The sequence below is a fragment of the Triturus cristatus genome, chromosome 3_2 (assembly GCF_964204655.1).
Source record: "Triturus cristatus chromosome 3_2, aTriCri1.1, whole genome shotgun sequence".
Classification (NCBI taxonomy): domain Eukaryota; kingdom Metazoa; phylum Chordata; class Amphibia; order Caudata; family Salamandridae; genus Triturus; species Triturus cristatus.
The window spans coordinates 298,642,839-298,666,257 of record NC_140584.1 but is presented as its reverse complement, the minus strand read 5'-3'; the positions used below and the strand labels follow the sequence as shown (position 1 = coordinate 298,666,257).

General features: G+C 51.7%; 1 protein-coding gene across 10 annotated transcripts in view; it reads left to right on the top strand.

Moving 5' to 3' along the window:
• The window catches only part of MED18 (mediator complex subunit 18), an 89,015-nt gene that overhangs the window by 42,777 nt on the left and 22,819 nt on the right, over positions 1 to 23,419 (top strand). The window lies entirely within an intron of this gene.

Below are 23,419 nucleotides of genomic sequence, written 5' to 3'. Positions count from 1 at the left end.
AAGAAGTGACGTGCACGGTGTACAAAGCCAATTTGAATCCGGTTTCAGTCACTTTCCAATCAAAATTACATATGCTGTTACGAAATACCTTAGACATTTCAGACACATGGAATTAAGCCTGATCAAATGTATGTTTGCCCTAATGTATGCACATCAGGTCAAGTGTACAGTGATTCATTTTAACCAATGTGTATTTGAAACAACAAAGTAGATTTCAACTTTAGAATTTACATTTGCACCACAGAAGGTGCATTAAAACCAAGGTATGCACATTCACTTTAACAAATACGTGTTCACAGAGTATTTGCACAACAGAATATTTATGGAATACTTATAAATATTTATCAAGTCAAATGACATTAAACATAATCATGAAATTTTTCTTGCACCTACATTGTACTAAACAAACGTGAAAAATGTTCAGACCGGAAAACTCTGTATTATGCAGTACATAATTATCAGTCACTTAATACAAAAGGCCTGGTTACGATGTCGGGCGGACTTAAGTCCACCCGACACCATCTTGGTCCTGGGACCGACCGACCTCTGGTCGGCAGTCCCGACTGCCTAGTTAGGATGCGACTGAACACTGTTCTGTCGCATTCCTACATTTCCCTATGGGAGCTTGAATTACGGCCGTAAACCGTCCGTAATACATGCTCCCATAAGGAAATGGGAGCTGCACAAAGGGATCAACAGGAGGGCCCCCAGCTGGAGCCCACACACACTTTCCGACATAGTTTCCATGTCCGACAGGCCAGCATGGAAACCATGCATCGTAATACCAAGGGTGGAAAGGCTTGCCCTTTGGGATTACGACACTGTTCTGACGGGCTCCTTGAGCTGGTCGGAAGCCAGCCGGAATGATGGGCTGGTTTAAGTTTCCGACTGCCAGCATTTTAATGCGGCGGTTGGAAAGTAAACCGAGGGGCCGAATACAATGCAGCCCGGAAGGCTCCGACCGTTGGTTGGAGCCTTTACAGGCCACATGATAATCGGTCCCAAAGTGTTGAACTGGAGTTAGAGGAACATTGAGCTCAGAACACAATTCTTAAAAAATATATCTTCCTGAAACACTCAGTTAAGGTGCTCTTTAATAAAACAATTATGCACGCTTTAACTAAACCCTAAACTAAATCTGAGTAATCACAAGTGTTACTCAGTATATGACACAACTTCATGAATTATTTAGGGAGAGTTGAGGCATTTGTTTGATGCCTATAGTAAAGCACCTTAAATGATGAATTTGTTTAAGTTTGAGATTTATTTTGGTTGTTGCAACCTTGTCACACACTGAAATATTTGTTTTCTTTCCTTTTTCAAATGTATAATTATTTTGTGTAGCGCTTGTTACAGCAGGTTTCATCATTTTGTAGCTTATAAATAAGAGTTCTTTTTGTAAACTTAATTATATTTATTTTATAATATGGGGGCAATATGGGTACTGGTAAGATAGCTCAGTGGGTTAAAATGTTTATGCAGAGATCCTTGTGCGTGGAAGTCACAGTTTCAGTTCTGATTTAAATAATAGTAAAACAAAGTTAAATGGCTTATAAGCTTGCTGCAAACCTCTCCACATAACGTTCAAATGCATACCTTTGAATCCTTGCATATGTTACCAAATTCCTTCATCTGAGGCTGATAAATGTGTGCTGTTATTCTAGTAACAAGCATTTGCAATGCAATAGGTCTCACAGTTATAAGAGTTTGAGCTATTGGCATTGTAAAATTACAATGCCTTTGTTGGAAGGCGTTCCCCGGGGAGGCTGCGGAATGCGTTCCCGACCACCCTGAGGCCCACCTTTCCCAGAATCTAGGCCGAGCAAGAGCAGGGAGGCCCTTCCTGGAAGGGTCTCGCACCTAGGATCGCACGCGCTGCGCTTACTCTCTCTTCGGATAGAGGGACACCACACAGTAGGTCGTTATAAGGCAATAAACTTTTATCGGTAGTTGTCTGGGATCTTTATGATCCGGCAGGCAGGTGCAATATTAATGCCACAAGTGGCAGCGATCTCGTGATGGAGGGATAGGGGTAGCGGGACAGTCTTTTCAATCAGTGTCTCTGCGAGGTATCCAGCGCACAGCTCTCAATCCTCGAGCTGAGGGGATGTTGCTTCTCTTGGCAATCTCTGCCGATTCTCTTGGAGGAGCGGGCCGCGAGTCACTCAGCAGGCACCGGAGGTCCGTAGTTCGAGGAGCCGCGACGGCGTCAGCAGGGCTCAGATGGTTCAGGTTTCGGGGAGCCGCGACGGCGTCAGCAGGGCTCAGATGGTTTCAGAGTTCGAGGAGCTGCGACGGCGTCAGCAGGGCTCAGATGGTTCAGCGTTCGGGGAGCCGCGACGGCGTCAGCAGGGCTCAGATGGTTCAGCGTTCGGGGAGCCGCGACGGCGTCAGCAGGGCTCGGATGGTTCAGAGTTCGGGTAGCGTTCTTCTGTTCGGTGAGCGATCGAGCCGCGACCAGGTCAGCAGGCTCTCGTCAGTCCAGGTCTTCTCTGTCTCTCGTCCCTTCAGCACCCCTTGTTATACTCCCCCTCCTCTTTGAAGTCCGGAGTCCTCGCGGAGAGGGGTCTGGTGCCTGGGGGGCGGTGTGTCGGGGTTTCCTGTCACTCAGCCCCTTGATCTGTTCAGATGTGTCCGGGAGGGACTCCAGACGCCCAGCAGGAGAGGCGCCCGCTCACCGGGGGCCTGGTGGCCGATCGAAACCTCCCTCGGGGAAGAGACCAGAGGTGTGACAGAGTCGGCGCCTCTCGGTCTGGTTTGGGGGGGTCTCGTTCTCCCTCGGCCGGGCATGCGTGTTGGGGATCTGGTCGGCCCTCGGGATGTTGGTCCACGGAAGCCGGAAGGCCGTGCACACGAGGTTCGGCGTGTTTGTAGTGTGACTTGCTGGTCGGGAGGGCCCACGCCACGAGGCCGGTCTCACAGCCTTTTATTTATGTTTTGGTTTTAAAACAAAAGGCACTGTCATTTACAATGTCAGTAGCATAAACTCGCATAAAAGCAGTGTGTGGCGGCGTGCAGCAGTGTGTGGTGGCGTGCAGCAGTGTGCGGCGTGCAGCAGTGTGCGGCGTGCAGCAGTGTGCGGCGTGCAGCAGTGTGCGGCGTGCAGCAGTGTGTGGCGTGCAGCAGTGTGAGGCATGCAGCACTCTGTGGCGTGCAGCGGCGTGCAGCAGTGTGCTGTGTGCAGCAGTGTCATGCAGCAGTGAGTAATGCAGTGTGTGGTGTGCAGCAGTGTGCGGCGTGCAGCAGTGTGTGCTGTGCAGCAGTGTTTCGTGTAGCATTATGTGGCGTGCAGCAGTGTGTGGCGTGCAGCAGTGTTTCATGTAGCAGTGTGCGGTGTGCAGCAGTGTGCGGCGTGCAGCAGTGTGTGGCGTGCAGCAGTGTGTGGCGGCGTGCAGCAGTGTGCGGCGTGCAGCAGTGTGCGGCGTGCAGCAGTGTGCGGCGTGCAGCAGTGTGAGGCGTGCAGCAGTGTGTGGCGTGCAGCAGTGTGCGGCGTGCAGCAGTGTGTAATGCAGCAGTGTGTGCAGCAGTGTGTGGCGTGCGGTAGTGTGCGGCGTGCAGCAGTGTGCGGCGTGCAGCAGTGTGCGGCGTGCAGCAGTGTGTGGCGTGGTTTGAAAACAACAAGAAAAGCGGACATCAAAGGAAGGGTGGGAGAGAACTAGCATATGGGGTGTGAGTTATAACGAAAGTTAATTGTTGTAAGAGGGGATGCAGGAAGTGAGGCCGAGCGCGCGCTGGCGAAAGCAGTCTGCTGCTTTCAAGTCCGATGCCAGCTTCGCGCTTGAATGCCTCACATGCACTGGCCATAAACCGCATTCCTAAGGTCTTGTGCCCCTTACTAAATCTCTCTGAATGTGTGAGGCAGCGCATGCGCAGGAAGTAGCTGGTGGCAAATGGAATGCGCGTTGTTGTGCGCGTAACCGCCACCCGATCCGCCTTTGGGAGCATTTTCTGAAGCCCCTACATAAGTCTCGCTGAGCGATCGCTTACGCGATAGCCAGGCGAGACCTAAAAAATTTAACAGTTTGGTGGCCAAGAGGTCCGACATGGCGGACGCTTCCTAGAAGAGCTCCGTGGGCTCAAACATAATCCTTTAGCTATCCTGGTCGCTGGCCGTGAAATAGCCCCCTCCAACTCTCCCATGGTCAGCCGGAACCAGTGAAGAGCAGCCGGGAGCCCGCATCTGGAGGCTGACGGCCACCGATCCTGAGATTGTCTCTCTGCCGTGAATCGTGGCGGCGCGGCCGCCGCTTAGGTCTTGTTTCTCTCGGGGGCCTGGAGTTCGTGTGAGGACAGGAGGAGCGCCTGGCGGTTCGGGCCGCCTTAATCCTTCATCGCTGTGGCTGGGGTCAGCTGATTTGGCACTGGCCGTGCCCCACGCCCTGAAGACCTGCTGAGGCCAGCCGGGCAGATATTAATCTCCAGGGCGGGCGTCCATTTTAAATCATCCAGGACTGCGCCGCGGCCGGTGGCTGAGGGGGCCTGATTGAAATCTGTGCCGGACCCCCTTCAGGAATTCTGCTCCTACACCCTGGCTGAGCACGAGTGGGGGCGCTGGATGCCGCCTGTCCCCGGCGGCAAACTTTGATTTCCCGCGGTTGAGCCAGTGTGGACCCCGGACTTACACGGCAGTGAGTGCCTTGGCCCCCAGGGGAAGTCGGAGGAGTGGTGGTGTTTGATGTCGCCCGTTTGACTCTGCTGCAGCACATTTGGGGCGGACAGGCGGATCGGTGACACCCACTAGGGGAGCTCTGGGGCACCTGTGCTTGGAGGCGACCTGGTTAGTCCCGGTGTGCCTTGGGTGCAGACTGCCTCGGGGCCTGTCTTCTCCTCTCATCGACACGGGACGAAGTGGTGGACGCTGCTTTCGTGTGTTGACCGGAGCCGAGAGTTTGGGGCTGAATTTCCTTGGAGTTGCCGTAGCTCGCCCTGCTGGGCCCTCACCTAATTGACGTCCTCACGATGACCAGGGACAAAGTTTCGATGCAGAGCACCCTGGATCCATATGTGGGGCCGGGGGCTCACGCACCTGAGAGGTCAGGCTCGGCCCCTTTGATGGCGGCGATAACCCTGTCCCGGGAGGCGCTTGAGGCCAAAAATGGAGAGATTGGATCGGACGTCGCCCTTATCCGTCAGGATCTGCGTAAAGCGGTGGATAGAATCACTGAGGCCGAAACTCGCGTTTCCACCGTGGAAGATACCACCACGTCCCTCCAGGCGTGGGTGACCTCCCTGGAATCCATCACGAAGGGACTGGCGATCAGGGCGGAAGACGCGGAGGGCAGGGCTCGGAGGAACAATCTCCGCTTTGTAGGATTTCTGGAGGGCAACAACAAGGAGCAGTTTCTTACAAAGTGGATCGCAAGCCGGATCACCCGGACGTCATTGTCACCATGCTTCATAACTGAACGTGCACATCGTGCTCTCATGCAAAAACTACCAACTGGGGCACGCCCGGGGCCCGTTATTGCGAAATTATTGAATTTCCATGATTGTGATGCCATCCTTTCACAGGCCAGGTTGGCTGGTAAGCTCCCCTTCAACTCTCACCATATCCTGATATTTCCGGACTATACGCGCATGGTGCAACGACAATGCCAATCCTTCACTGCCGCTAAAGCCTGGTTGCGGCATCTTAAAATTCAATATGCACTTCTCTTCCCGGCCAGATTAAGAGTCATATACAAGTCACGCACCCTTTTCTTCGATACTCCGGAGGAGGTCTTTGCCTGGACGGACGAGAGACAGAGACATAGGCCGCATTCTCCGCCGCTCTTCGACCCTGAACAATTGTCCAGAAAGTCGGCGCGACAGATGGTTAGGCCTAAGGTGAAACTGACTTGGAGGTCACGCTCGAGACGCCACTCTAAATAACGGAGAGCATCTACATCGCGGATAGAGGAGACTCGGCGAACTCCGTCGCCGACTTGACCTAAGGTTGGAAAACATTCCAAACAATGGTTGCTGCGCCAGCGGCGTCTACTGTGCCCGGGCCCACGGGAGGCCTAACCCCCATAACTCTTTTCTCAGTATCTGAGAATTTTCTTAATGTTTGGGGACTGTTCTGTGGGGAACTTTTGGTATGGGGATGTGCCCTGCTCCTGTTGGGTTAGTGCGTGTCACATGCCGCGACAGATGCTTCAGTTGTTGTGAGGTATTGGGAGTGGTGGGTGAGGGGGGGGAGGATGGGTTTGTTGAATGTTGTTGTTTACACTGTGTCCTTTTTGCTTCCATCAATAGTTTGTATGCCCTGAATTTCACACTTCTATTAGATGCCCAGTCCTGTAACTGACCCCGCAGGTAGGCTCCGTGTCGTAAGCTGGAACATATGGGGGGGGCACTAAACAAGGTCAAACACGGTGCGGTCCTACGACATGCCAAGAGGGCCCTAGCCGATGTTCTTCTATTGAAGGAAACTCATCTGCTGGGTTCTAAAGCCCTGTGTCTCGCTCGCTTTGGATATGTACAAGTTATTCACGCAAGGTTTAACAGGGGTTCTCGGGGGGGGTTGCCATACTTATTTACTGTCGAATCCCCTATGTTCACTCCAATACATGGTCTGACCCCCATGGTAGATATGTTATTATTTCAGGGACATTGCATGGGGAAATTATTACACTGGGCAGTATTTACGCACCTCCCCCACTCTCGGACACGTTTGTTGAGTGCTTATCGGCAAAACTGCTGGAGATACCAGGGGGCCTCTCGGTTCTTGGCCGGGATTGGAATGATGTGGCAAATGTGGCATGGGACAGCTGAGATATCGAGACCCACATGGTTGCACATGTTCATGGGAGATATGGGGTGGCTGGATACTTGGCGGCATATGCACCCAGCTACATATGGTTACACATATTATTCGTCAGTCCATGATTCGTTTTCTAGGCTGGATTATGTGTTTATACCAAACTCCTACTATTTTCGGATCACAGAGACAGATATCTTACCTAGAGGTCTGTCCGATCATTCTCCAGTGGCCCTCACTCTCCGCCTGGAGGTGGCACGTCCCCCCTTTCGATGGCAGTTGTCGCCGTGGCATCTCCAAGACCCACAGTACACGTCCCACTTACAACAAGCCCTTAACGGCATATTTCGCTGAGAACTCTGGTATGGTTGACTCTTCGGCCATGTTATGGAAGGTAATGAAGCCCACCATCAGGGAAGTAGACATCGTTTACTGTGCCGCCCAACGGAAAAGGAACCGGGAGGCTTTGAGCCAGACTGAGGCGCAGATTTTACTCCTAGAACAGAAATGCAGGGATGAACATGGCGGGGCACACCGCCGTCAATTGCTCCTTCTACAACAAATTTATGTGGACACCCTTCACTTTGAGGCCAGACAGGCTTGGTTGGCATCCCGTAGTAGAATTTATCAGTGGGGAGACAAATCGAGCTCGCTTCTACATCACTTGTGTCAACAAGCGCACCGCCCAGTGAGCATACCGGGTATTCTTGATGGGGATGGCCGGACGCTCACTGACCCTGCCTGAATTGCTGCCAGTTTTGCGGCATACTATGCGGAGCTATATGCTCCCAAGGACGCCCTCCCCGAACCTCTGGTCCACCAATATCTTGATGATTTGCCTCCTAAGGCTATTTTGGACAGCTCAAGGGAAGATTTAGACGTCTCGTTGACGATCGACGATTTAGGTGAGTCCCTGATCGACTTGTGGTCTGGGAAAGCAGCGGGGCCGAACGGCTTCCCCTGCGAATTTTTCAAATCATTTCAAAATCACGGTCTCCCCTTTACTTGGCAACGGTACATGCCGTCCTTGAAGAAGGGAAGCTTCCCCCAGACTGGCGGCATGCGAAAATCACGGTCTTTCCCAAGCCTGGCCGGCCCCCGGATCAGCACTCCTCATATTGCCCCATCTCTTTGTTACTCTTTGAGGCCAAATTGTTGGCTCTAAGTGCTGGCCAAACGTATCGTTCCCTATATGCCCGAACTGGTTCATCCATATCAGGCCGGCTTCATGCGCCAGCGGGCTAACCATCCCAACATCAGACATGTACATGACGCGGTTGCAGCTATCGATCGCCTTCAGGGCCCTGCGGGATATTGATAGAGCGTTCGATTAGCTGGGTTGGATCTATCTGTTTGCGCTACTGCAATGGTTAAACTTCGGTCCACGCCTTATCTCCTATATTAAACTTCTTTACACTGACCTTTCGGCCTCGGTCAGAATCGCTGGTGCAGTGTCCGATCCTTTCCCTATCGGACAGGGTACTCAACAGGGTTGTCCCCTTTCCCCCTATTTGTTTGCCTCAGCTATGGAACCATTAGCCGCCTGGGTTCGTATTGATGCACTGCACAGGTTATGGGCCTTGAGTGGCTGGGAGGGTTTTCGGATCGGATTGGTCTCTATGCCGATGACGTCCTGTTTTTTCTTACGAATCCCCGCCAGTCAGGTCCACGTATTCTCCGCATTATGCAGATCTTTGGCCAACACACCGGCTTATATATGAATGCCAAGAAATCCGTTATTTGGCCCGTGCGTGTGGGCGCGGATATGGGCACCTGGACGGTGGAGATGATGGTGGCTACCACCGGTCTGAAATCTATATCTTGGCGTCTATATTTCGGATTTACCATCGATATCATGGGATAAAAATATCGCCCCTATTTGGACGCGCACACAGGCGGAGATGGAGGTGTGGTCGCGGATGCCCCTATCTATTCTAGGCAGGTCCGCAATCTTTAAACTAATGTCCCTCCCTCGTCTCCTTTACCAATTACAGAATCACCCTTTCCAGATAGCACCTTCCTGGTTCTGACAGTTACATACCCGGTTGAGCCGCTTTTTGTGGCAGGACCAGACTGCTAGGGTGTCCCTCAAGACGTGCTTCCAGTCAACCTTTTGTGGGGGTATAGCGACTCCTGATCTCCAATTTTACCATGCGGCATCTCACCTCTTGGTTTTGAACGATTGGTGGTATGGTATTAGTAACGACCCGGCCTATCGAGTGGAGAAATGACTGATGGGGGATATGCTGCCACACAGACTGCTATACGCGCGGAAAGAGCAGCACAGGCTGCCGCCAGCTACTCAGGTTGTGTTTGGCGTGTGGATGGACTCACTACGCCAGGTGGGATGGCTGCAGCGGTTGACAAGGGAGACCCCACTTTGGCAGAGTGGCCTTATGCCACAGGTGACCGTGCTAGTTGGATTTAAACGATGGGACGCCATTGGTATTTCCATGCTCGGTAGCATGATGCGTGGCACTACAATGAAATCTTTTCAGGACCTTAGGCTCGAATACGATATGCCGCATGCTCAGTTCTACAAATACTTGCAGTTAAGACTTGCCTTAACTCCTTATATATCACAACTAGATTCCCTTCCCGATTTCAACCCGATCGAGGCAAAAGTTTTTATGGGGGGCTTGGGTGATCACAAAACCGCTAAGATATACCAAACGCTAGCAACAAATCTCTCCGCTACCTTAGATCCCCTCCGGGATAAATGGCAGACAGATTTGGGCCCCATTGATAGCGGTGATTGGCGAGAAGCCCTGGAATCCCCGGGATATGCAGCGATTGCCTCCCATCCCAGGTTCAATCAATTTAAATACTTGCAACGCACATATTTCACTAGATATAGGCTTCGGTGGGCAGGGATGATAGATTCCCCCATGTGCCTTAGATGCAACAGAGGGGAGGGTACATTACTGCATACAACCTGGAGCTGTGAGGCCCTGGGCCGGTTTTGGAGAGGGGTTATCAGCTGTCTTTCTGAAGTACTAGGATGGGCAGTACCTCATTCCTCTAGGCTAATTCTCTTGCATATTACGGATGAGATAGGGGGCAATATCTACAAAAGACATTTACTATTCTTGGGTCTCACCCTAGGTAAAAGGAATATTGCTCTGGGGTGAAAGGATCCGGGCCCACCTAAGTTGTGCGCTTGGAGGGCTGGTCTCAATTGGAGCATGGGCCAGGAGCAGCCCATTTTTAAGGTGAGAGGGTGCCCTCAGAAGCACTATAAAATCTGGAAACGTTGGGTGGATTTTAGGGGTCTGGATTTGGAGCCACCACCTCCTGCGGACAATGAAAACATATAGGGCCATATGTAGGTAACCCAATACCGGTCGGTAACGGCCGATTTTCGGTAAATATACCGTTACCGACCGGTATTTAGGCTTTTGAGATGTAGGGGGATCATTTCTGTATTCGGTAATTTACCGAATTGGTAAAATTACCGAATCGGTAATTTTACCAATTCGGTAAATACCGAATACAGAAATGAGATGTAGGGGGAGTGTGTGGTGGGTGTGGGGATTCGTTATTTACCACCAACTGAAAGTTGGTGGTAAATGACGAATGTCTCTGTTAATGCATAATTTGGCCCTTAGATGTGTGCAATGTGGCAGACACACATGCCCTCAGGGCATGTATGTGTGCCACATGTGCACACATGCAGGAATCAGGGGTGCAACAGGGTGTCAATGTGACACCCTGCCACCCTTGATTGAGCTCCCCCCATTACCGATTCGGTATTTACCGATTCGGTAATGGTAACTGGCTTCCCATTGATTCCTATGGGCCTCCTGGCCCATAGGAATCAATGAGATACAGGTTACCATTACCGAATCGGTAAATACCGATTCTAAAATACTGACACTTACCGAATCGGTATTTGTTTACCTACATTACATTTACCGATTCATAAATACAGAATCGGTAAAATTCGGTATTTAAGAATCGGTAAATGTAATTTACCTACATAAGGCCCATAGAGGGGTAGGACGGGTCGTTGTTTTAGTTTCAATGGTCCTGGGGCTTGTCATTGGGCGGACAGGGCATAACGGGAGTTTTGATTTACAATCTGTGACACTGTGTGTTAAAAGGTTTGGGGCTGTCGTTTATGGTCCTGAATGGTTTATGTTCTTGTTTTATAACTCACATGTAATAGCCACCTGCTTGATATTCAATATGTGGAAGATTATGTGTATCCATTGCTTTGAAAATTGTATACATAAAAAGAGTTTTGGAAAAAAATTAAATACTTTGCCTTTTTTAGCATAAGTTGGGATGGAAATGTCCCCAGCATGGTTCTGGAGAATGTGCTCCCCAGCCCTCTTTCGATCTGGTGGCAGTCACTAAATATCACTGGATGCCTAGGGATTTTTTCCTTAATGAGCACAACGAATCTGGAAGATTACTGTAGGCCTTCCTATTACTTGTATTGAGACCAAGAGCACAGTTCAGAGGTCAGGTGGGGCAGCCAAAGTCAGGGCCCCTTGAAATAGAGGTTCCCAGAATTACACTGCAGGAGGTAAATGAGGAAGAAAGAAGGATTTCAGTTCAGTATTTATCTTGTTACTTTTGATATGCATTCATGCACAGAGGTCAAATGTCTGGAAATGTTTTCTAACAAATTGCCACATCGCTTTTTGACAAAGATTGATGTTTACGTTTCCTTTCTAGAACTGTAAGGTGAGGGAACTATGTGATATGAACCAAGTGACCATCTTTCTGGGGTACAGAAAGCTAAAAAGGAACAGCTGTAAGATGTCGAATGTTTGCTAATACACACCAAAATGTAAATAGATGTAAATAAACTATACAGATATTTAAAAATGTATCTGCATCAAAGAAAGTAGAAATGAGAACATTTTCTTTTTTCTTTTTTGTAATTCTGAAGTGTGATGGAAAGAAAAATTTTAATAGGATCGAACAATCCAAGACATTTTACTTGTATGTTGTACAAAGGATAACTATGCGTTGAAACCCGATTTACATTTTAGCATTTGTGCATCATATGTTTTGCAATTAAAAGCATTTGTTCTGTAAATTTAGTGGGAAATGTGGTCTATGTCAATGGCAGTACCCTACTATACTATTCTTTATTTGGGACGATGTGCTCCAAAACGCACCACAGAATACAGTACTCACCTACACTTTTCTGCTGAATGAAAATGGCTCATTTGCTTTATTTGTTCTTTGTGTAGCACTTGGATTTTTCACTATCCCTAGGACTTCAATGACACAACTTTGATAGAGTTAAAAATAAAATACAAAACGTCAGGCAGCCTGAAGTCCAATGTTAGAAGGCGACCTCAGAGGGGCCCGGAGGGGGCCCTGACTGCCCTGAGACCCACCCTCGAGGTATCGTAGCCGGGCACTGGCGGGAGACTCCTCAGGGGAGGAACCTCGTATCTAGGATCGCACACTCGGCACCACACGACAGAGAGACACCACACGAAGAGTTCTTACGAGCAAATCTTTATCAAATCGAAGTGGTAAGATCTTTATGATCAGCTAGGCAAATATATACAAGCAGAGCGTGGGCTCACAGAGTCTTGGAAGGGTTTCAGGAGGTAGCGGGACAGTCTTTGTGGATAAGAATCAAAATGCAGGAGCGTACCTGGCGCACAGCTCACAATCCTCGAGCTGGGGGATACGCTTGTCGTCGTGGGGTCCGGCGGGACCAAGAGAGTCTGTGGGAGCCGCGAGTCACTCAGCGGGGCTCGGTTACCAGTTCGGTGGTCTTACGATCTTCGAGGAGCCGCGAGTCACTCAGCAGGGCTCAAGCACAAGTTCGGAGGTCTTACGATCTTCAGGGAGCCGCGAGTCACTCAGCAGGGCTCAAGCACAAGTTTGGAGGTCTTACGATCTTCAGGGAGCCGCGAGTCACTCAGCAGGGCTCAAGCACAAGTTCGGAGGTCTTACGATCTTCAGGGAGCCGCGAGTCACTCAGCAGGGCTCAGGTGTTCCAAGGCGAATCTGCCGGACAGTCCCAGAGCACCCCTTGTTATAGGGCGACTCCTCTTTGATGTCCGGAGTCTGTGCAGGCAGGGGTCTTGTCACCTGGGGGGTCGCTCGTTGGGGTTTCCTGCCATTGTCTTTTGATCCTTTCAGGGCTGGGTCGGGAGGAGTCCCAGACGCCCAGCAGGCGTGGAGCCAGCCCTCGGGGAGGCCGGCAGGTCGATTGAAACCCACCGTCCCAGGGAAGCGCAGAGGTGTGATAGAAACTGCTCCTCCCTCTCTCATCCCAAGGGGAGCGTGGTGTCCTCCAGCCGGAGTGGCGCCTCTAGGCCCGGGTCGCGCTGGGGCCGGGCGGCCATCTTGATGCATGAAGTGGGCACGCGGGCCCGGTGTGGCCGAAGGGAGGAAGGCCACGGACGGGAAGTCTGGGTTGGGTGCGTGTGAGTTCTGGTGGGGAGGATCGGCTAGGCCGTGGGTTTGGGGGCTGGTGTGAGGTGCAGGGGTCATGTCTAGCTATGTTACGAGGGCCAGGTCTAACACGCGTCCCCCCCCAGCTGAAAGCTAGAGAGAACTACCCATCTTCTTGGGGGTTCTCTTCGCTGAGGCGGAAGAACCGGGAGAGGCCATCGGCGTTGGCGTGGTCAGTCCCAGGGCGGTGTTCCACGGTGAAATCCATCCCCTGGAGGGAGATTGACCACCGCAGTAGCTTGGGGTTTTCTCCTCGCATCCGCATGAGCCATCGCAAGGGGCGATGGTCGGTTTGGACCTTGAAATGGGTGCCGAACAGGTAAGGGCGTAGTTTCTTGAGGGCCCAGACTACGGCGAATGCCTCTCGCTCGATGGTGCTCCATCTCTGTTCCCTGGGCAATAGTCGTCGGCTGAGGAATGCTACGGGCTGGTCTAGGCCTTGGTCATTTACCTGGGAGAGGACTGCCCCGATGCCATGCTCGGAAGCATCAGTCTGTACCACAAACTCTTTGGAGTAGTCGGGGGCCTGGAGGACGGGGGCAGTACACATGGCCTTTTTCAGGGCCTCGAACGCCTCTTGGCAGGCAGGGGACCATTGCACCTTCTTGGGCTGTTTTTTGGACGTGAGTCCCGTGACGGGACCGACCAAGCTGCCGTAATTCCGGATGAACCTCCGGTAGTAGCCCGTGAGGCCCAGAAATGCTCGGACCTCCGTTTGGGTAGTGGGGGGTTCCCAGGCTAGGATGGCGTTGATTTTGGGCTGTAGAGGGGCGACCTGCCCGCTTCCAACCTGGTGCCCCAGGTAAGTTAACCGAACCTTGCCCAATCTGGCACTTACTGGCTTTCACGGTGAGGCCTGCCTGGCGCAGGGCGGTCAGCACCCTCCGAAGGTGCTGGAGGTGCTCACTCCACTCGGAGCTAAAAACTGCGATATCGTCGAGATACGGGGCACTGAATTTTTCCAGCCCGGCCAGGACTCTGTTTACCAGTCGCTGGAAGGTGGCCGGGGCATTTTTCATCCCGAAGGGCATTACGCGAAAGCGATAGTGCCCATCCGGGGTGGAGAAGGCGGACCGCTCCTTGGCTCCTTCTGTGAGCGCAATTTGCCAGTAGCCGCAGGTGAGATCGAAGGTGCTGAGGAACCGAGCAGCCCCGAGCCGGTCAATGAGCTCGTCGGCTCGGGGAATGGGGTGGGCTTCGGCTCGGGTGACTTCATTGAGTCCCCGGTAGTCCACGCAGAAGCGGAGTTCTGGCGCGACCCCGGGGGCAGCTGCTTTCGGGACCAGGACCACGGGGCTGGCCCAGGGGCTGTCGGAGGGTTCGATCACGCCCAGGGTCAACATTTTCGAGACTTCGGCTTGGATGCAGGACCGGACCCGATCAGGGACTCGGTAGGCCCGGTGTCTCACTGGCGGACTGTCCCCGGTATCCACGTCATGGACACACCAGTCGGTGACCCTAGGGACCAGGGAGAAAAGGTCCGAAAACTGCCCTAGGAGCTGGCGGCAATCTTCACGTTGCTGGGGAGTGAGAGACGGGGCGAGGTTCACTCCTTCTACGGAGCCGTCCTTCTCTTTGGTGCACAGGAGATACGGGAGAGGATCTGACTCCTCCTCGGACCCATCATCCGTGGCCAGTAGGAGGCTCAGCTCCGTTCGCACAAAGTGGGGCTTGAGGCGGTTCACGTGGAGGACCCGGAGGGGGTCCCAGGGGGACTGGACGTCCACCAAGTACGTGACCTGGCTCTTCCGCTCAACCACCTTGAAGGGCCCGGTCCATTTATCCTGGAGGGCGCCGGGTTTCACGGGGGCCATGACCCATACCTGCTGGCCCGGCTGAAACTCGACCAGAGTGGCGTTCTGGTCGTACCAGCGCTTCATCTCCTCCTGACTTGCCTCCAGGTTGGCCTCGGCCATCTCCAGGAACCTTCTAGTCTGATTCCGGAGGGCCAGGACGTAACGGAACACATCTTGGGGGGGGCTTCGGGGCGCCGCCTCCCAACCTTCCTTGACCAGGCTGAGGGGCCCCCTGACGGGGTGCCCGTAGAGTAACTCAAAGGGGCTGAACCCCAAGGATTTCTGGGGAACTTCGCGGTATGCGAATAGAAGGCAGAGGAGCAGGATGTCCCACTTACGCCGGAGGGGCTCTTCCAGGCCCGCGATCATCCCCTTCAGAGTCCGGTTAAACCGCTCTACCAGGCCGTTTCCTTGGGGGTGGTACGGGGTGGTGAACTTATAGGACACCCCGCATTGTTGCCATAAGGACTTCATGTATCGGGAGATAAAGTTGGTACCGCGATCGCTCACGACCTCGCGGGGGAAACCCATGCGGGAGAAGATTCCCATCAACGCCCGGCCCACCACGGGGGCCGTGACGGTGCGCAGGGGGATGGCCTCAGGGTAACGGGTGGCATGGTCCACCAGTACGAGGATGAACCGGTGCCCTTGGGAAGTTGGGGGGTCCAGGGGCCCTACAATGTCGATCCCGACCCGCTCAAAAGGGGTACTGACGACAGGGAAGGGTTGGAGGGGAGCCTTGCTCTTCCCTCCACTCTTCCCACTGGCCTGGCACGTGGGACAGGACTTGCAGTGGGCTCCTACATCTGCTTTCATTCTGGGCCAGTAGAAGTGGGTCACGAGGCGAATGTATGTTTTGTCCTGGCCCAAGTGGCCTGCGAGGGGAACATCATGGGCCAAGCCCAGGAGGAGGTTTCGGAAGCGTAGGGGTACCACCAGCACCCGGCCGGACCCTAACTCCACCGACTTTTGTTCGCTGTACAGAAGGTCATTCTCCCAATACACCCGGTGCGTCCCCGTCTGGTCGCCTGCGGCCTGGGCCTCTGCCTGTTGCCGGGGCCCGACCAGGGAGGGACAGGTAGCCTGTTCTCGGCAGAATTCTTCTCGGGAGGGGCCCCCCTCGTGGCGCCAATGGGCTAATTCGGGCAGGTCGCCTACCTCGGTGACTGGGGTGGAGTCGGAAGGCGGGTGTTCGTCACTGGCGATCGGCTCTGCTGGTGGGGGAATGGGGGGACCCTCGGCTGGGACCATCCTATCTTCAGAGATCGGGGCATCGTCGACTTCCCTCAGGGGGGTCAGTCGAGCCGTCATAGATCGAGTGGTGGCGCACACCCACTCAGGGAGGCCCATCATCCCTAGGTGGGTCTTGCGCTCAACTTGTCCCCAGGGGGAACTTTCCAGGTCGTTCCCCAGGAGACAGTCGACGGGCTGGGAGGTTCTCACTGCAACTTTTAGTTTACCGACCACCCCTCCCCACTCAAAGGGCACCAGGGCTACCTTACATAGGCTTTCTGTGTTGTCGGCTGAGATGACAGGGCAAAAGACATTGGGGAGGACCTGGTCTTCGTGTACTAAGTGGCTGAGGACACCGGTGATGCTGGCCCCGGTGTCACGGAGGGCTTCTACTTGGTGGCCATTGATCTTTACGAGCTGCCCATATTTCTTGGTGTTAGAGGGCAGGAGGCTCCCAGGGACCATCTCCCTATCTCCCAGGGATACTAGGGCCATAGCTGCGGGTTCCCACTCCTCGGCCTCCTCAACCTCCTCCCCCAGGGCTACATTGGCTATCTGTCTAGCAGGGGGTGTTGCCGGAGTGGTGCGTGGGGCCATGGGGCATTCAGGGTCGTTGGCGTAATGCCCGGGCTTCTGGCAACGGAAACAAGTGATGGTTACCCGGTGCCCCCGTCTAAGGGGGGGGCCGGATACAGCTGGTGGGAGTGCCGGGAAAGACGGAGGTTGGGACTTCGGTGGACTAGCTTGGGACTCTCTCTGCCCTCCCTGGTTCCCCCCCCCTCTCTGGCGGGGTGGTCCCTGACTGGCTCGGGGGTACTCTCCTACAAGGCCCCGGGAGACCCGGGTGTTGGTCCAGCGATCCGCCTCGACAGCCAGCTTTCTTGGGTCCGTGAGCTTGCTGTCGAGCAGATGCTGGCGTAGTTCCACAAAGCAGTTGGCTGCCAGGTGTTCCCACAACATAAGGTCGGTTAGTTCTTCCATGGTGGATACCTTGCTGCCCTTGATCCACCCATCGAAGGCGCGGCTGAAGAAATTCACATATTCCACCCAGGTGGTACCCGGGATCTTTCTGCAGTCCCGGAACCGCTGGCGGTACATCTCCGGGGTGAGGCCGTACCTTGTGAGGAGGGCCGCTTTCATGTGTTCATAGGATGTTTGCATGGAGGTGGGTAGGTCGAGCAGGGTGTCTCTTCCTTCGCTCAGGAATCGTCCCCATAACTCAGCCCCCCAATCCTTCTGCGGGACCCGATGGGAGGTCATGGCGACCTCGTAGGCCCGGACCCACTGCTGAATGTCATCATTCTTGTAATATTCTTTGACCACATCCTTGGGAATGTGGACCTTCTGCTCCGTCGGCGCGGCCGCCTCCCGGTTCCCCGAGGGCCGCGTTTCTTCGCTTCTCGCTTTCAATTCTATCTCCTTCAGGCTGCGTTCATGTTCCAGTTGAAGTCTCCTTCCCTCGTGTTCTCGTTGGAGTTTCTTCTCTTCTAGTTCTCCTTGTACTCGCAACTGTTCTACTGCTAGCTTTTTCTCGGCTAATTTCAACTCGCCCTCAATTTTGAGTTTGGCTAATTCGAGCTCGTGATGGCGACTTTTTTCTCTGTCTGCGAGTTCCTCCGGGGATAGGCCCCCGTCTGGTTCGAAGCCTCGCACCTGGTTGCTGTTGCGTTCTCCTTGGGAGGGTTCCGCTTCGTTGTGGGGCTCCCCCGCTCCTTCTGGGCAGGAGGCTCCGGAATCCACCCAAGCTTTCAGGGCCTTTTGCATATCTTCTTTGGTTTTGAGACCAGTGGTAGCGATTCTGAGTTCCTTACAGAATTGTTTTAGTTCCTTGTGAGTGTACTCTTCCAGCTGTTCTACCTGGAACACGGTACTGGCGTCGTTTTCTACGAGAACCACGGCGTTTCCTTCTGCCATCTTTGTCGGTAGTCTCTAGATTATGGGCCCGAATCCCGTCGCTTGCCACCAATGTTAGAAGGCGACCTCAGAGGGGCCCGGAGGGGGCCCTGACTGCCCTGAGACCCACCCTCGAGGTATCGTAGCCGGGCACTGGCGGGAGACTCCTCAGGGGAGGAACCTCGTATCTAGGATCGCACACTCTGCACCACACGACAGAGAGACACCACACGAAGAGTTCTTACGAGCAAATCTTTATCAAATCGAAGTGGTAAGATCTTTATGATCAGCTAGGCAAATATATACAAGCAGAGCGTGGGCTCACAGAGTCTTGGAAGGGGTTCAGGAGGTAGCGGGACAGTCTTTGTGGATAAGAATCAAAATGCAGGAGCGTACCCGGCGCACAGCTCACAATCCTCGAGCTGGGGGATACGCTTGTCGTCGTGGGGTCCGGCGGGACCAAGAGAGTCTGTGCTGTGGGAGCCGCGAGTCACTCAGCGGGGCTCGGTTACCAGTTCGGTGGTCTTACGATCTTCGAGGAGCCGCGAGTCACTCAGCAGGGCTCAAGCACAAGTTCGGAGGTCTTACGATCTTCAGGGAGCCGCGAGTCACTCAGCAGGGCTCAAGCACAAGTTCGGAGGTCTTACGATCTTCAGGGAGCCGCGAGTCACTCAGCAGGGCTCAAGCACAAGTTCGGAGGTCTTACGATCTTCAGGGAGCCGCGAGTCACTCAGCAGGGCTCAGGTGTTCCAAGGCGAATCTGCCGGACAGTCCCAGAGCACCCCTTGTTATAGGGCGACTCCTCTTTGATGTCCGGAGTCTGTGCAGGCAGGGGTCTTGTCACCTGGGGGTCGCTCGTTGGGGTTTCCTGCCATTGTCTTTTGATCCTTTCAGGGCTGGGTCGGGAGGAGTCCCAGACGCCCAGCAGGCGTGGAGCCAGCCCTCGGGGAGGCCGGCAGGTCGATCGAAACCCACCGTCCCAGGGAAGCGCAGAGGTGTGATAGAAACTGCTCCTCCCTCTCTCATCCCAAGGGGAGCGTGGTGTCCTCCAGCCGGAGTGGCGCCTCTAGGCCCGGGTCGCGCTGGGGCCGGGCGGCCATCTTGATGCATGAAGTGGGCACGCGGGCCCGGTGTGGCCGAAGGGAGGAAGGCCACGGACGGGAAGTCTGGGTTGGGTGCGTGTGAGTTCTGGTGGGGAGGATCGGCTAGGCCGTGGGTTTGGGGGCTGGTGTGAGGTGCAGGGGTCATGTCTAGCTATGTTACGAGGGCCGGGTCTAACATCCAGCTAATGTTTAATGCAAAAGGGCATGTAGCAAAAGATCAAAGAAAACTGTCATTTCAAGTCGCCAGGGCTCTTGATGGAGAACGGTCAGTTAAAACTAAAATTCATGTAAGATCAGCTGGTATACATATACAATTTCTCTCAAAACAAGTCTCCTGATCACATAATAGAAACTTGCCACTCAGCGAAAACATATTTAACGTGCAGGTGTCAGGATCTCACACTCAAAGAAGTGCAGAACGGGCTTGAGAGGAAGGTATACATTATGTGTACAGTACTGGTCTCCTTATTCTCACAAATCCCACTCACCTTTCCAAGTTTGAAAACATAGCTACACTCTAAGAAAATGTGCAAAGTACAAGACATGGCTTCCGGCCTGCTAATGCTAATTCATTGAACGTTTTACAAGCATTTCAATGTCCGAGCAAGCTTCAAGCAAATAGAAAGCAACAGTTAGCATTTAATACGTTCATAACTACGTTTGTGGAAGTTAACATGACACTTTATAGGAATAATTGAACAAATGAACATAACACAAAGATTTTGAGTATGTTATGGTATGTTATAATTAAGTAGGTCTTGAAATAGTTGTTTACTTCACACTTCCCAATCACTCTTTAGACCGCAACACTGCATTTAAGTAGTTTTTTCCCTTAAATTATCTAAATCCATCAGAATGTTAGATAAAGGTCAGAACGCCGCCCTGACCATTATGGCTCTATTGGCTGCATGTTAAATGGTGTCACACGCTCTTTTGTTAGTGACCTTGAAATCTGTGGCACCGCTTTGCAATCATTTTGATCATTTCTCTGTAACAGAAAACGGGCGATGACAGTCTCCTCTTTTAACTCAGGAGACCAACTACTTGAGTATGGGGTGCCTCAGGGTCCATCTTTAAGACCTACCCTATTTAGAATTTATATGAACATGTTAGCTTTACTCATAGAATCCTTTGGAATCACAGTTATCTCTTATGCCAGCTGTTCTTAACCTGTGGTCTGTGGACCCCTCGGGGGATTCACAACTGTTTCGAATATACTGTTGCTGTATTTTGGTTTATAGTTTTGAGGGTCGAAATAGAGAAATTGCTTGGGGGGGGGGGGGGGGGGGGGGAGTTCCCAACTTCCAGTAGTGACCCATTTGTGGGTCCACAGATGTCAAAATGTTAAGGACTGCTGTTTTATGATGATGATACCCAGTTGATTCTATCCCTTGACAAAAATGTTTGCAGGAACAGGAAATTATTTTAGCGAATGCTTAACTCAAGTCATAGAATACATGCATCTTAGCCGTTTAAAACGTAATGTAGATAAAGCGGAGTTTGTACTTTTTGCAAGAAATAATGCATTCTCTGCCGCTGACTGGTGTCCAGAGGATTTAGCCAACCCCTCATCCCATGGGAAACGGCAGCAAGGAATTTAGGATTGAAATTAGATGAGGACTTGTATTTTCACTCGCAAATGCTTGCTGTGACAGGAACTTGTTTTTAATTGAAAAAGTAATTGTAGAAGTTGCTTGACTTTCTTCCACTAGAGACCCCTAAAATAGTGGTGCATTGATTAAGGAAAAGTCTTTATCTAGATTTACCTAAATCCTTGTATTGTCCCTCCACAGCTGTATTCGGGTTTTCGATGCATGTCATGCTATGTATAACTTCCCCTTTATTTGACACTCCATGACGCTTTAGGCCTTCACCTTTCCTTTATTTTCCAGTTCCTGCCCCCGTGGTGTGTTTTTGGGCAAAAGATTTTCAACTCTAATTTGTGTGGCCACGTACCTATGAGCCTTACTGCTGTGTAATGGTATTCACTTTATGTTGCAATTTTTGTGTGTGATGGTTTCTGTGCATGACCCCTTGTACTGTTTGCATACGAAAATGTTGTGCTTGCAGTTCATAATAACAAAATAAAAAAGGTTTACCTAAATACTTAATCAGCAGACTGCAGGTAGTTCAACATGCAGTAGCATGACTGGTACTCAAACTCCCTCGTCATACTTCTGTTTCTGACCACCTAATGCAACTGAACTGACTACCAGTGCATAAGAACTTTTTGTTCTAAGCTCTGGTAACTTTTCATAGAGACCGGCCCCAGATGTTTTAATAAAAGTGTCAGTCATTATGTCACCCACAGCTAAGGCGTTGCCCAAATCTGCTTTGAAGGAAGACGCCTCATAGCTGTGGATTGGGATACCGGAGCCCATGCATAGAAGGGGAGCCCCAGAGCCTAGCTCCCTGAACTGGTACCTGTTCAAAAAGGACCGAAAAGAACCATTCACCATCTACGCTGCTTGAGTCCCAAATGAGGGATGAGTTCCTCATTAGTCTGTCCTCCTTCCTGGCCTGGAAGTGTATTGGTAAGCTTGTTAAATAAGGCCTTACTAAAACAGCCCGCAAAATGCATGCCATGCATCATTTGCCGAGACGTTTCACATCAAGGCCCCCACTTCCAAGAGCCTTGTGTGATCATCCCCATTTTCTTGACCTAATGGGGTCCATCAGAGTTAAATAAAATTTACCTTGATTAGCAATGTATTGGTTGTGCATCTTGAGGTCTTTCAATACTGAAAATAATTCAGCTGTCTTAAAGTACTTTCCTTGTGAAGTTATTCCTCCCCTGAAGTTACTGCCACGGACCGAGGATACCAGCCTAAATATACTGGAGGGCATCTGTAGTCACCCAGGAGACTCTGTGCCCCCTTAACCCCACCCCATTCTCCTCAGGACCAGTGGGTCTTGGGAAGCTTTCCAGTCCCATTTGGATGGAGTGTTCTGGGTTTGATCTAACATGACTGCTGAAAGGCCTGCAAGAGCTGCAGTAATCACTCTCCAGGCTTTTGTTTACTGCACACTGGGAAGTCTCTGCCTCCATCTGTTGCTTCTTCTGACTAAACGGCCACAGTGAAAAAGAACTGTGCATGCACATGCTCTCGACTGCCAGGGGACATGTAGAGGGCGCTATCGAAAGTTGTAAATAGCTGGCTATTTGTAACTGTAACCTGTCAGCTTCAAATCTTTACTAGGCCACCTTGGTATTTCTCCCTTGTTATGGTGTTAAACAATACGTATTACTTAGTTAGATATTTGTAACAATTTAAATCTGTTTATACCAGTTGAAACTTAGTGTGAGTTTATTGCAAGCTGCAACTAATCAGATAAACCAGTGTTTGTTCAAACTGCTATTGTCTGTTAATTCTGGATCATGTTTCGCTTGAATCGCTGTTCTATGAACACAGTATAGTGACTAAAATGAAAAGGGTCTCTTGTTGTGTACAATGGCAAGAACTTAAGGAAGTTTTTTAGTTTTTTAAAGGGAATCCTTTCTAATCACCTTATGGTTGAATTTGTATGTTCTAATTTACAAATGCTATCTCTCAAATGCACTATGAGCGGTGAAGAGTATTTAACTGTATGGTAGCATGCTTGTATGGTATTGCAGCATTTAAATAGTGCTAAAGGGGGGCGCTGAAGTGCTTGTCTTCATGAATAGCATGGTACAGTGTGTAGGGTGTGTGGTTGGAAGGATGTTTTCTTTGTTTTGATCCTATGTGGGAAGTGTTTAAATGTCGTGCGTCATTACACCAAAGCGAGGTATCGCTTTATGCGCTGCAAGGCGTATCAGTGTGTTGGATGATGAAGTCTGAGAGACAGATGCACAGTTTTATGATTTTCAGTATTCTGGTACTGTTGAGCAGCTCTGCTGGTCCCTTTATGGTATTTAATATGAGATAGCCTGCAATATATCATATAAAATGCCATTTGGACTGTGTCTAATCTGAGATTTTGTGTATAGTTGTGGTCCAGAGTTGACATGGTTGGAGGGAGAGAGAACTGGAGAGTGCTGTTGGTATGGGCTTTTTAATTTTCATCCCATATCTGTGTTTTTAGGTCTCGCCTGACCCAGCGCATGCGCTGGTCTGGCAAGACTTTTTGAGAGGACTCCAAAAAAAGTGCTACCAGGCCAGCCTAGAGCTACAGTGCATGTGCGCGGGTACGTGCGCCGCGCTTGACCGTGATTACTTTCACTTTCGCAGCCGCTTTGA